The sequence below is a fragment of the Coregonus clupeaformis genome, unplaced genomic scaffold (assembly GCF_020615455.1).
Source record: "Coregonus clupeaformis isolate EN_2021a unplaced genomic scaffold, ASM2061545v1 scaf5792, whole genome shotgun sequence".
NCBI lineage: Eukaryota > Metazoa > Chordata > Actinopteri > Salmoniformes > Salmonidae > Coregonus > Coregonus clupeaformis.
Genome location: NW_025539246.1, coordinates 403 through 13,977, shown reverse-complemented (window position 1 = coordinate 13,977; position 13,575 = coordinate 403). Strand labels below are relative to the sequence as shown.

General features: G+C 43.0%; 1 pseudogene; it reads left to right on the top strand.

Moving 5' to 3' along the window:
- Positions 1–6,574: 6,574 nt before the first annotated feature.
- LOC123490951 lies at positions 6,575–11,666 on the top strand (annotated as a pseudogene).
- Positions 11,667–13,575: the final 1,909 nt, after the last annotated feature.

Sequence of the window (13,575 nt, the reverse complement as noted above, 5' to 3'; positions counted from 1 at the left end):
TCTCTCTCTCTCTCTCTCTCTATATATATATATATATATATATATATATATATATATATACAGTGAGGGAAAAAAATATCTGATCCCCTGCTGATTTTGTATGTTTGCCTTCTTACTAAGACGCTGATCAGTCTATAATTTTAATGGTAGGTTTATTTGAACAGTGAGAGACAGAATAACAACAAAAACATCCAGAAAGAAAGTATGTCAAAAATTTTATACATTGATTTGCATTTTAATGAGGTATATTTTTCAAGTGTTGCCCTTTATTCCACAATCTTTTAGTTGGCCACCAGGTTTTGCACACATCTCCAGGAGGGATTGTGTTCCACTCCTCTTTTTGCAGATCTTCTCCAAGTCATTAAGGTTTTGAGCCTGACGTTTGCAACTTTGAACCTTCAGCTCCTCTCCACAGATTTTCTATGGGATTAAGGTCTGGAGACAAGCCCTCCAGGACCTTAATGTGCTTCTTCTTGAGCCACTCCTTTGTTGCCTTGGCCGTGTGATTTAGGTCATTGTCATGCTGGAATACTCATCCACGACCCATTTTCCAATGCCCTGGCGTGAGGAAGGACGTTCTCACCCAAGATTTGAAGGTACACGGCCCTCCATCGTCCCTTTGATGCGGTGAAGTTGTCCTGTCACCCCCAAAGCATAATGTTTCCACCTCCATGTTTGACGGTTGGGATGGTGTTCTTGGGGGTCATAGGCAGCATTCCTCCTCCTCCAAACACCGCAGTTGAGTTGATGCCAAGAGCTCCATTTTGGTCTCATCTGACCACAACACTTTCACCCAGTTCTCCTCCTCATTTGGCAAACTTCAGACGGCCCTGTATATGTGCTTTCTTGAGCAGGGGGGACCTTGCTTGGGCGCTGCAGGATTTCAGTCCTTCACGGCGTAGTGTGTTACCAATTGTTTTTCTTGGTGACTATGGTCCCAGCTGCCTTGAGATCATTGGACAAGATCCTCCCGTGTAGTTCTGGGCTGATTCCTCACGTTCTCATGATCATTGCACTCCACGAGGTGAGATCTTGCATGGAGCCCCAGGCCGAGGGAGATTGACAGTTCTTTTTGTGTTTCTTCCATTTACGAATAATCGCACCAACTGTTATCACCTTCTCACCAAGCTGCTTGGCGATGGTCTTGTAGCCCATTCCAGCCTTGTGTAGGTCTACAATCTTGTCCCTGACATCCATGGAGAGCTTTTTGGTCTTGGCCATGGTGGAGAGTTTGGAATCTGATTGATTACTTCTGTGGACAGGTGTCTTTTATAGAAGTAACAAGCTGAGATTAGAGCACTCCCTTTAAGAGTGTGCTCCTAATCTCAGCTCGTTACCTGTATAAAAGACACCTGGGAGCCGAAAATCTTTCTGATTGAGAGGGGGTCAAATACTTATTTCCCTCATTAAAATGCAAATCAATTTATAACATTTCTGACATACTTTTTTCTGGATTTTTTTGTTGTTATTCTGTCTCTCACTGTTCAAATAAACCTACCATTAAATTATAGACTGATCATTTCTCTGTCAGTGCAACGAATGCAAAATCAGCAGGGGATCAAATACTTTTTCCCTCACTATATGTATATATATATACTAGTGGGGAGAACAAGTATTTGATACACTGCCAACTTTACAGGTTTTCCTACTTACAAAGCATGTAGAGGTCTGTAATTTTTATCATAGGTTCACTTCAGACTGTGAGAGACGGAATCTAAAACAGAAATCCAGAAAATCACATTTGTATGATTTTAAGTAATTAATTTGCATTTTATTGCACCTGACATAATCTGTATTTGATACCTACCAACCAGTGTGAAGAATTCTGAGGCTCTCACAGACCTGTTAGTTTTCTTTAAGAAGCCCCTCCTGTTTCTCCACTCATTACCTGTATTAACTGCACCTGTTTGAACTCGTTACCTGTATAAAGACACCTGTCCACACACTCAATCAAACAGACTCCAACCTCTACACAATGGCCAAGACCAGAGAGCTGTGTAAGGACATCAGGGATAAAATTGTAGACCTGCACAAGGCTGGGATGGGCTGGCAGGACAATAGGCAAACAGCTTGGTGAGAAGGCAACAACTGTTGGCGCAATTATTAGAAAATGGAAGGTTCAAGATGACGGTCAATCACCCTGGGGCTCCATGCAAGATCTCACCTCGTGGGGCATCAATGATCATAAGGAAGGTGAGGGATCAGCCCAGAACTACATTTACATTTTAGTCATTTAGCAGACACTCTTATCCAGAGCAACTTTCAGTTAGTTACTTACTTACATTATTTTTCATTTTTCATACTGGCCCCCCGTGTGAATCAAACCCACAACCCTGCTCTGGGCCAATTGTGTGCCGCCCCATGGGTCTCCCGGTCGCGGCCGGCTACGACAGAGCCTGGATTCAAACCAGGATCTCTAGTGGCACAGCTAGCACTGCGATGCAGTGCCTTAGACCACTGCGCCACTCGGGAGACACTACACGGCAGGACCTGGGCAATGACCTGAAGAGAGCTGGGACCACAGTCTCAAAGAAAACCATTAGTAACACACTACACCGTCATGGCTTAAGCTTAAGCTTCATAGCTTAATCTTCAATAATTAGAACTATAGGCTACATTTCTGTCCAATTTGTGACACTTTGCACAATGAGCGTAACCAAGCTCGCCACTTCTCCGGGTGCGAATATTTTCTGTGTGGAAGAGTTTCAGGAAAGCCAAACTCAATCAAAGTAAGTGCATATTCTACAGTCATAGCTGATGTAAAATATTCAACATGGCAGTAGCTAATTTGAATCTGGCGCGAATAAGAGTAACTGCCCATTCCGAGCGCAACACACACACACACACACACGGCATAGCAAGAGAGCAGGAAGGGTGAAAAAAGTGGACTGTCGTTTTCGTGTATTGACATCACTTTTACAGTAGCCTATCACACAATGACTGTGTAATGCAAATTAATAATAACAGAGTGAAATTTTGCATACTTGTTTTAGTAGGCTACACACGGTATGGGTCCTACATACAAAATGTAAAAAAATGTAGGACTATCTGAAATGCAGCCATACACAACAACTGTCTATGATTTTGCACACAAGAAAGCACCAGACGTTGAAGAGAAGACTGGTAGCCCAAGATGCACTCATTAAAACAGCACACACCGCAAACATAGATTCAGGACCATGTACAGAAGGCTACAGCCAGTCAGCAGCGATAAAAGGATAACTTTAGATGCTTGCCAATTTCAGCATCACCTCAGAGCACAACAAATAGGCTACATTAGTCATTGTCCCTATACCCGTCAAACAACGCAAAGCTGTATATCTATCAATAACAATTAGACCCACAAAAGCAAAGAATTACATTAAGAATCACAGATAAATCTAAAAGATGCATTTAAGTAAAAGCAAAAGGCCTAAACTATACATTACATTAAAAAATGAGCCTAACAACTAATAGAGCTTATCGTGAGGGAACCAACTGAATTAATAATTCTGGCACAGTGGCGGGCCATAATTGTATTACCATTTAGATAGTTGCAACCTCCTCCATGCTGTGTTGAACCTCATGAGAAATTTCTGATTCATTCTCCTTCCTACCGAAATACTTGTCAGGTCCTGTTCAAATGCCAGCTGGACCAACTGGCTTATCGTTGATGTAACATGCTGCGTCTGTGTTCACTGAGTAAGCTCTTAGAGTGGAGAATGGAATTTTCACACATTGCTGTAGATGTCCCAAATGTTAATCCAAATCCATAGTTCAGTGCCAACAGCACAGTCTGCATTGCTGACAAAGCCCCCCGTATCTTTGAAGACCACTGAGTGGCGCTCCATTTTGTTGTTGTTGGCTGTGTTTGCAATTTCACTTTGCAAGAATCAATAAACTCTGCTTCCACTGGTTCAGTTTTGGTTAGATCCAACAAGTCCTCGGAGCTAGTTACTAGTGGCTGGGGTAACAGAGGTGCAGGTGCTTGTTGTGACGTTACCCTCATGCTGTTGGTGCTGGGCCTGGCTCTTCTCAATCTTGTTGGTCAGCAGGCAGCGTGGGGGGATGGGCGGGTATTACATTTTCTGCTAGGCTCCTCAACCACGGTGGTAGGCCCAGTGGGCTGCTCGGTGAGCTTGGCATCGCACTCGACATGGTGGTCCTCTGTTTTTTTGCTCTTGGCAGTGCCTAGCCATTTTCTGATATCCATGCTGATTAGCCAGCTATAAATATTCAGTTCACTGCTACCTAAACTTAACGAAGCTAGTAGCTACAGGCTAGCCAATTATTAGCTGTAGCTGTCTGGAAAAGTGAACAATTTTTTTCCCTCTCTGTGAGAGGGTAGTATCCAATGAGCTTCCTAAATGAAAGTAATGAAGTAATGAACAATACCCCATAATGACAAAGCAAAAACAGATTTTTAGAAATGTTTGCAAATTCATTACAAAAAAAAAACGGAAATATCACATTTACATAAGTATTCAGACCCTTTACTCAGTACTTTGTTGAAGCACCTTTTGCAGCGAATACAGCCTAGAGTCTTCTTGGGTATGACGATTGGCACACCTGTATTTGAGGAGTTTCTCCCATTCTTCTCTGCAGATCCTCTCAAGCTCTGTCAGGTTGGATGGGGAGTGTCAATGCACAGCTATTTTCAGGTCTCTCCAGAGACGTTCGATCGGGTTCAAGTCCGGGCTCTGGCTGGGCCACTCAAGGACATTCAGAGACTTGTCCCGAAGCCACTCCTGTGTTTCCTTGTTTGTGTGCTTAGAGTTGTTGTCCTGTTGGAAGGTGAACCTCGCCCCCAGTCTGGCCACTCTACCATAAAGGTCTGATTGGTGGAGTGCTGTAGAGATGGTTGTCCTTCTGGAAGGTTTTCCCATCTCCACAGAGGAACTCTGTAGCTCTGTCAGAGTGACCATCGGGTCCTTGGTCACCTTCCTGACCAAGGCCCTTCTCCCCCGATTGCTCAGTTTGGCTGGGCGGCCAGCTCTAGGAAGAGTCTTGGTGGTTCATAACTTCTTCGATTTAAGAATGATGGAGGCCACTGTGTTTTTGGGGACCTTCAATGCTGCAGAAATGTTTGTGTAACCTTCCCCAGATCTGTTTCTCAACACAATCCTGTCTTGGAGCTCCTGTCTTGGAGCTCTACAGACAATTCCACCTGTGGGACCTTATATAGACAGGTGTGTTCCTTTCCAAATCATGTCCAATCAATTGAATTTACCACAGGTGGACTCCAATCAAGTTGTATAAACATCTCAAGGATGATCAATGGAAACAGTATGCACCCGAGCTCAATTTTGAGTCTCATAACAAAGGGTCTGAATACTTATGTAAATAAGGTATTTCAGATTTTTAATTTTAAATTAATGCAAAAATGTCCAAAAACCTTATTTCGATTTGTCATTATGGGGCAATGTGTTTAGACTGATGAGGAAAAAATTATAATTTAATCAATTTTAGAATAAGGCTGTAATATAAAAAAATTGGAAAAAGAGAAGGGGTCTGAATACTTTCCGAATGCACTGTACCTTCATGCATTCCTGTACATCTCCCTACAGCAACTTTCATTTAAAAAAATATTTGAAACAGCTGTTAAGCATTCAACCTCACGTGCATATTGAGAGATTATTACAAGACAACATTCAAAGATAGAATGATAAATGTTTACACAGAGTGTGGGAGAGTCAGTTTATACAGGATATTCGCTTCCCATTCTCAGATTAATTTTTGACTGTGATAACATATTTACCTCCTGTATTAATAAGTAGATGCTGTCCAAGTCATGTGATCTCCAGATGTGGTTTACTTCTGGTACGGCGATGACGTTAGGGACGGTCAACTGACGCGTGTGGAATCATTTCGGCATTTTCACTGATGGTTTCAGTCCGGTTGACGTGTGTATCGGACCTCTACGCCACAGGAATAGCCCATTAGGCACCCATTACACACATCTAAAGATCATTTTCTTCCATTGTATTATTGACTCACAATGCCTGCATGTCTAGAGTATATGTTGCTGTTATTAGCTCTCTTTGTTGTCTCCCTGCGGGAGGAAACTACCATTGTGGTCTGTCTGACTACGTGTCAAGTTGTACGTTTCAGTATCAGTTTGAAAGATCCATCTGGAGGTGCTGGGGAGTTAGTGTGGGACAGGGGTATAGCCTAGTCTTTACCCCCCGCCCTAAAGTCATTACTTTAAAGATGCACTTGTATGCTGAAAACTCCCTCCTCCCCTAAACATCACTCTTCTCTTCCACTCTCGTGTCTGACTTATTCTCTCTCTGTCTCTCTCGTGCATGGCTGTCTGTCTGACATCTTGACTTCAGTGAGTGGACTGACTGCTAATGGTTGGCATTTCCCATCACAGAGGACGTGTACTGGGTTGAAAACATCAGTCTGTCGGTTGTCTTCTCTCACCAGAGCATTTCTAACTGGAGTGGTCGCAGCTCTCTTCCTGTCATCATGTGGGACTCTAATGGTCTGGCAGTACCTCAAAGGTTCTGAAGCCTCCCCTCAGGCTGTCTGAATGGAAATCTCCTGTGCCTGAGGGTTACTGAAGGAGACAGAAGTTCTTGACCCACTTTGAGAACCATTGTCGACAACAAGCTAAGTCCCACAACTGACAGGTGAGGACTTGTAAAACAGTGGTCAGGACTCAGAAGTGATAAAAAGTGTAGCTGAAAGAATGATAAAGCTTTTGTCAACATTTTACTCTCTGATGGAGTTAATACATTCACTAAAAGTTAGTACACAGTATCACTGTATGTTTTAGAAAATAAGACACAAAAATATTCTCTCAAATTGATCGGAGAGTCCTTTAGGTCTCAGTTCAATCTCCTCACAGATGTAGGTGTGCGCTTCTTAAATATTCTACCGAAACATTGCGCTGAAAAGTTTAATTTTAATTCCGTCCTAAAATAACTCCCCTCCCCCAACACACCCTTTTCCCTGTTGTTCTAGCCCCAGGATGACGGTGGTAAAAGGAAGGATGACTAGACGGTAGCAGTGTGAGTCAGTCTTCCTAAATGATTAGACTAAAGAGGTCTGAGCCATTGACTGGTTAAATGTTCGAAAACATGCAAATTGCTCCCACAGGTGCTTAAAGGGCAAAACAGAGGGTTGATTCTGAGAACTGTGGAAATGTGGAGGACAGTCTGCTGATTGAGAAAGAAGTGGACCTTTTCAAGGATATAAATGAGTTATGCTTTGAGACCGTTGGGACACGACACTGACCTGAGAGATCTTACTTCCAGCTGTCACTGGACGTCTGAGAGTTCAAGCCTGTGTGTTTGGTTAAGAGAACATTAACATACTGCTAGACGGATGTAATTAAGTGAAATCCACATTAGAAGCGGTCTTTAGAGGGCTAGTAAGGATGGCTTCAGTGGGTAGATATTACATATAGTATCTGTCAAATGTACTCTTCTAGGTGCTAAGCAAGGTTCATTTGACATGAATAAGAGAATACAAACAATACAAGGAGTAAAGTACACACACAATCTCAGGGAGTTAACCAAGATGGTGTATAAATCTGACATACAGCAGACAGAGAATCTTGTGGGAGAGAACGCAAGGCAGGTAGCATGTAGAGTTACAGACTGCTTATGAAGGGTAGCCTGCTACACTAACATTCATGAAGCTTTATTTATGAGACAGGACAGATAGCTTAAAAAAGTGCATTCTTCAGGTCAAACACGAGACATAACCAAAGCTTGCCTGAGAAAGTAGACCTCCAGTGTTCTCCAGTAATGCACTGGAATGTACATGTTTGGACAGGCATTCCGCAAGTATCATTTAAATATAAACACAGTTGGGGTTTTTTTAAGAAAGAGGAAATGGAACTGTGTTCGAGCGAAGGGTAACCACAACAGTACAGTAATCAAGAACACATGCACAGTGGTCACAGAGTTACAGTATCATGTACTATGTTGTGTCGTGTCAGAACATGGACAAGGTTCGTATCAACAGGATGCATTATGAATTTAGTCAACGGAACATTAGCGATCCTTGTTACTAAGAGGGGAATACCACGGTTACAAATACACACCAACACACCCATACTTACACGTGTACACGTTCCAAAAGGGTTCTTCGGCTGTCCCCATAGGAGAACCATTTTTGGTTCCAGGTAGAACCCTTTTGGGATCCATGTAGAACCATCTGTGGAACGGGCTCTACATGGACCCCTATAGGTGGTTCTAGCTGGAACTAAAAGTGTTCTACCTTGAACCAAAAAGTGTTCTAGATAGCAAAACAAATTCTAAGCGCGTAGGATAGTGTAAACTTGTAGTGTATTTGAGGTTTAAGAAGGCTTCTGACACTTGAAACCCTACCTCTTTAAGGAATACCTGGAATAGTATAAAAGTAATCCTTCAACCCCACCCTCCCCCAACCCCCCATTTAAAAAAAAGGGTGGTTGTCCCACTGGCTATCCTAAGTTGAATGCACCAATTTGTAAGTCGCTCTGGATAAGAGCGTCTATTAAATGACGTAAATGTAAATGTTTGGAATTTCTCTCAAGAAAAATGTATAAACCCCTACAAAATTTTCCATTAATTATAATCCACATTATAAATCACATTTTCTGTTGCTGCAGGATTATTTCCCTGCTTTACCAAACTGGATCAAATCATAACATCTGTACATTGCCTGGCACCCGCTCGCACAACACACACACACACACACTCTGCTCTACTTCCAAATGGCATCTCAATTCGTGAGACTGGATGAGAAATCAAACTTCCTTCCTATCATTCACTTATTCCATTAAGGGCCTTCTGTTTCTGCACACTGACAACAACAAAGCCTGAGTAGGAGGTGGATGGAACATATCAACATCATCTTCTCAGCCCCATAAAGAAAAAAATAGAAATGATTTCATGTCTTATCTTTCATAACTCGTTCTTTCTCCAATTTGAGCTCGAACCAAACTAGTCCTCAATACCAATCAACACCTTTTAGTGCAATCAACAACAAAAAATAAGACTTTGTATTACTCCACCAGAGACCTGAAAAGGTAATTATGTGATTGTGCTACTAATAATCTAAAAACACATTTTGGTGTATGTGGTATTGAAAGGAACATAGATATCCATCACATTATTGCTACCATGTTTCCCAGAATCAAATTGGGATTTAGATTTTAATTATGATGTTTGTTTCTTGTGATAGTCAGACTTGCCTGTCTATTTCAGGAGAATGCTAGAACAGAAACTTAGATTTGATTATCAGCCCGAATGTCATCACCAATGATTGATAAAGTTACTGCCGCAGGACAGATTTCTTCCCTCTATGACCACAACACCCCTATGAACTCTATAGAATTACTGAATGTCCGTCCTTACACTACAGTAAAGTATTTAAATAAGCATTAAACCTACGAACTGTCCTGCTGTCAATGGATCTTATTGCCTCCAAATATCTAGTTAATCCAATCACAGGGTCTAGCTCTGGCACATCAAACGTCACAATGAAGTGCAAATGCTCTCCCACGAATCCCAACCTCTGCTGTGGCAGATTGTCAGCCAGTTTGAAATCATGCAGAGCAATATCCATGGCAAATTTAGATGCAATTATCTGACAGCGGCATTAACATAAGGTAATATAAACCGTTAGAAGGTGGGAGCCAATATTTCCATGACACGTTTTAGTCAAATCATAAGGTCCTGAACCCCATGACAGTAACTGCTATCATGCACTGAGGGGGTCAGAAAATATAGAAGGTCACAAAGCCTGAAATTGGTGAAACTTTTCACACAAAGGGGTTAAAAGTGGGGAGATACTTTCACAGGCAATTTGGAGTTAGACAGTTGCACTGCAATAAAGCTCAAATCGATATCGGTGAGACTATTACTCAACCTCAGAGACCCACTCTTGAAGGGTAGACTTATATTTTTCATCCAGAGCCCATTATCAAGCTCAAATAGTATGTTACAGTTTTGACTGTGTTAGAGTGGATGGTCAAAGGGTTTTATCTTTTTGACACATAAATGATTTTGTTAACAAAATGGGGTTGGTACAAAGTGTGATGAGCTGGATACTGGGATTTCTTTTTAGGATTGTGAGTAATTATTGTGAGTAAGAGGATGTCATCTTTTGAGGGATGAGTTCAACTGCGTTCAATTGATATGTGTTACGCAGTATTGTGGGTCTATTTATATGTGTCTCTATGATATACTTTTTGGCTCTATTGAATCTGTGAAACTGAAGCGTTACAGATTCTGCGATTATAAATGTTAAGGTAATTTCGAATAACCCGATATATGCAGCGTTTAGCTCCACTAAAGGGGAACATTGCCTTTAAATTTCAGTCACGCTGTAAAGCTGAACTTCCGCGATGCAGATTGAATCGATCCCTAGGTGAGTAACTTTCTGATAAATTAGACTACAGGAAGTTCAAGGAAAGAGAGACTTGGCTGTCTCATTTATGAGTCATGGCCTTGTAAAAGAGACTGTGTCTAAATACGACTTTCTTGGTTAAATAAAGGTTACATTTTTTGCATAGATGACCTAAACTACATTTTGAACACAGGTGATAATATAGCTTTTCTGATCAGGGTTCATACATCACGAGCGATTCATACTGTATTTTATTTTACACGAATTACATACAAAATATACTTGTCTGTCTTTTCAGGAACTACTCCAGTTTGGACCTGAACAAAGATGGAGAAACAAATGGATAAAACTAACTTGAACTTCACTTGCGTGACAATCTCTAAAAGCCCTTTCAGTGACTTCCTGATGGGCATCTACATCCTGGCTTTTATCCTGGGCTTGGCCTTTAACCTCTTGACCCTTGGCCCCATCGTCCAGCAGGTCCGCAGCCAGAACGTCCTGGGGTATTCCTGCTCAACCTGTCCCTGTCTGACCTACTCTATATCCTCACCATGCCTCTCTGGATAAACTACTACCACCGGGACCACCACTGGAGCCTGGGCAGCCTCTCCTGCAGCGTGGCCGGCTTCTTCTACTACTCCAACATGTACCTCAGCATCTACCTGCTGTGCTGCATCTCTGTGGACGCTGCCTGGCCGTCACCTACCCCCTGAGGACCAAGGCCTTCCGCAGCGTGTGCTACGCCTGGGTGCTGTGTCTGGTCGTATGCGTGGCTGTCATGTCCGCGCACACGGCCTAAGTGCTGTTCAAGGACAACCTGCAGGACGCCCACGATGACACGCAGGACCGCTGCTACGAGACCTACCCCATGCCGCAGCCCGTGGCCCTGTTCAACCTGCTGCGGGTGGGCATCGGCTTCCTGCTGCCCCTTCTGGTGCTGGGGCTGTGTTACTGGAGGATCCTGGGCCAGGTGAAGCAGAGCGAGGGCTGGCGGAGCAGGCTAAGAGGAAGGTACGGCTGCTCTCCTTCGGGGTGATCGGGATCTTCTCTGTGTGCTTCGCCCCTACCACCTCCTCCTGCTGACCGCTCTCTGGCCTACTACCACATGGACGAACAGAGGTACTGTGAGTTTGAGCAGAACATGCACTTCCCCCTTCTCGTGCACGCTGGCCCTGTCCAGCTTGAACAGTGTGGTGGACCCAGTGCTGTATGTGCTGGTCAGTAATGGGGTGAGGGAGGACATGAGACTGTGCTGCCTTGGGAACAGACAGGGTCAAAGGGGAGAGAGACATTCCCGTCACCACCGTAACGTGGAAGACATTAATACAAACCTGATCTGATTACATACTGTGTGTGCGAGTGTGTTTGTGTGCAGGGTTGGGTAGGTTACTTTCTAAATGTAATCCATTACAGTTACTAGTTACCTGTCCAAAATAATATTCAGTAATGCAACTTTTGGATTACCCAAACTCACTTTTAGTTACTTTTGGATTACCTTCCCATTAAGAGGAATTACAAGAAGACAAAAAGGATCCATCAAACGCATTTGGTGTGTTGTCATAGTGGTCCCTGACTTGCGCATGTGGAACAAACTGATGCTTTTTCAATTCTGATTGAATATCATTGAGAAAACAGAAAGGTGTCAAGTATGTTTTTTTGCAAATAATCTAAGAAGTAATCATGTCCTTCAGAGTTATCTTTGGTCTCTTTGTTGCCACTCTGATTATTGCCCTCCTTGCCTGGTCCGTGAGTTTTGGGTGGGCGGCCCTCTCTTGGCAGGTTTGTCGTGGTGCCATATTCTTTCAATTTTTTACAATGGATTTAATGGTGGTCCGTGAGATGTTCAAAGTTTCTGATATATTTTTATAACCCAACCCTGATCTGTACTTCTCCACAACTTTGTTGCTGACTTGTTTGAAGAGCTCCTTGGTCTTCATGGTGCCGCTCGCTTGGTGGTGTTGCAGACTCTGGGGCCTTTCAGAAAAGGTGTATATATACTGAGATCATGTGACAGATCATGTGACACTTAGATTGCACACATATATACAGTGGGGAAAAAAAGTATTTAGTCAGCCACCAATTGTGCAAGTTCTCCCACTTAAAAAGATGAGAGAGGCCTGTAATTTTCATCATAGGTACACGTCAACTATGACAGACAAAATGAGAAAAAAAAATCCAGAAGATCACATTGTAGGATTTTTAATGAATTGATTTGCAAATTATGGTGGAAAATAAGTATTTGGTCACCTACAAACAAGCAAGATTTCTGGCTCTCACAGACCTGTAACTTCTTCTTTAAGAGGCTCCTCTGTCCTCCACTCGTTACCTGTATTAATGGCACCTGTTTGAACTTGTTATCAGTATAAAAGACACCTGTCCACAACCTCAAACAGTCACACTCCAAACTCCACTATGGCCAAGACAGAAAAGAGCTGTCAAAGGACACCAGGAACAAAATTGTAGACCTGCACCAGGCTGGGAAGACAGAATCTGCAATAGGTAAGCAGCTTGGTTTGAAGAAATCAACTGTGGGAGCAAATATTAGGAAATGGAAGACATACAAGACCACTGATAATCTCCCTCGATCTGGGGCTCCACGCAAAATCTCACCCCGTGGGGTCAAAATGATCACAAGAACGGTGAGCAAAAATCCCAGAACCACACGGGGGGACCTAGTGAATGACCTGCAGAGAGCTGGGACCAAAGTAACAAAGCCTACCATCAGTAACACACTACGCCCAGGGACTCAAATCCTGCAATGCGAGACGTGTCCCCCCTGCTTAAGCCAGTACATGTCCAGGCCCGTCTGAAGTTTGCTAGAGTACATCCAGAAGAGGATTGGAAGAATGTCATATGGTCAGATGAAACCAAAATATAACTTTTTGGTAAAAACTCAACTCCGTCGTGTTTGGAGGACATAGAATGCTGAGTTGCATCCAAAGAACACCATACCTACTGTGAAGCATGGGGGTGGAAACATCATGCTTTGGAGCTGTTTTTTCTGCAAAGGGACCAGGACGACTGATCCGTGTAAAGGAAAGAATGAATGGGGCCATGTATCGTGAGATTTTGAGTGAAAACCTCCTTCCATCAGCAAGGGCATTGAAGATGAAACGTGGCTGGGTCTTTCAGCATGACAATGATCCCAAACACACCGCCCGGGCAACGAAGGAGTGGCTTCGTAAGAAGCATTTCAAGGTCCTGGAGTGGCCTAGCCAGTCTCCAGATCTCAACCCCCATAGAAAATCT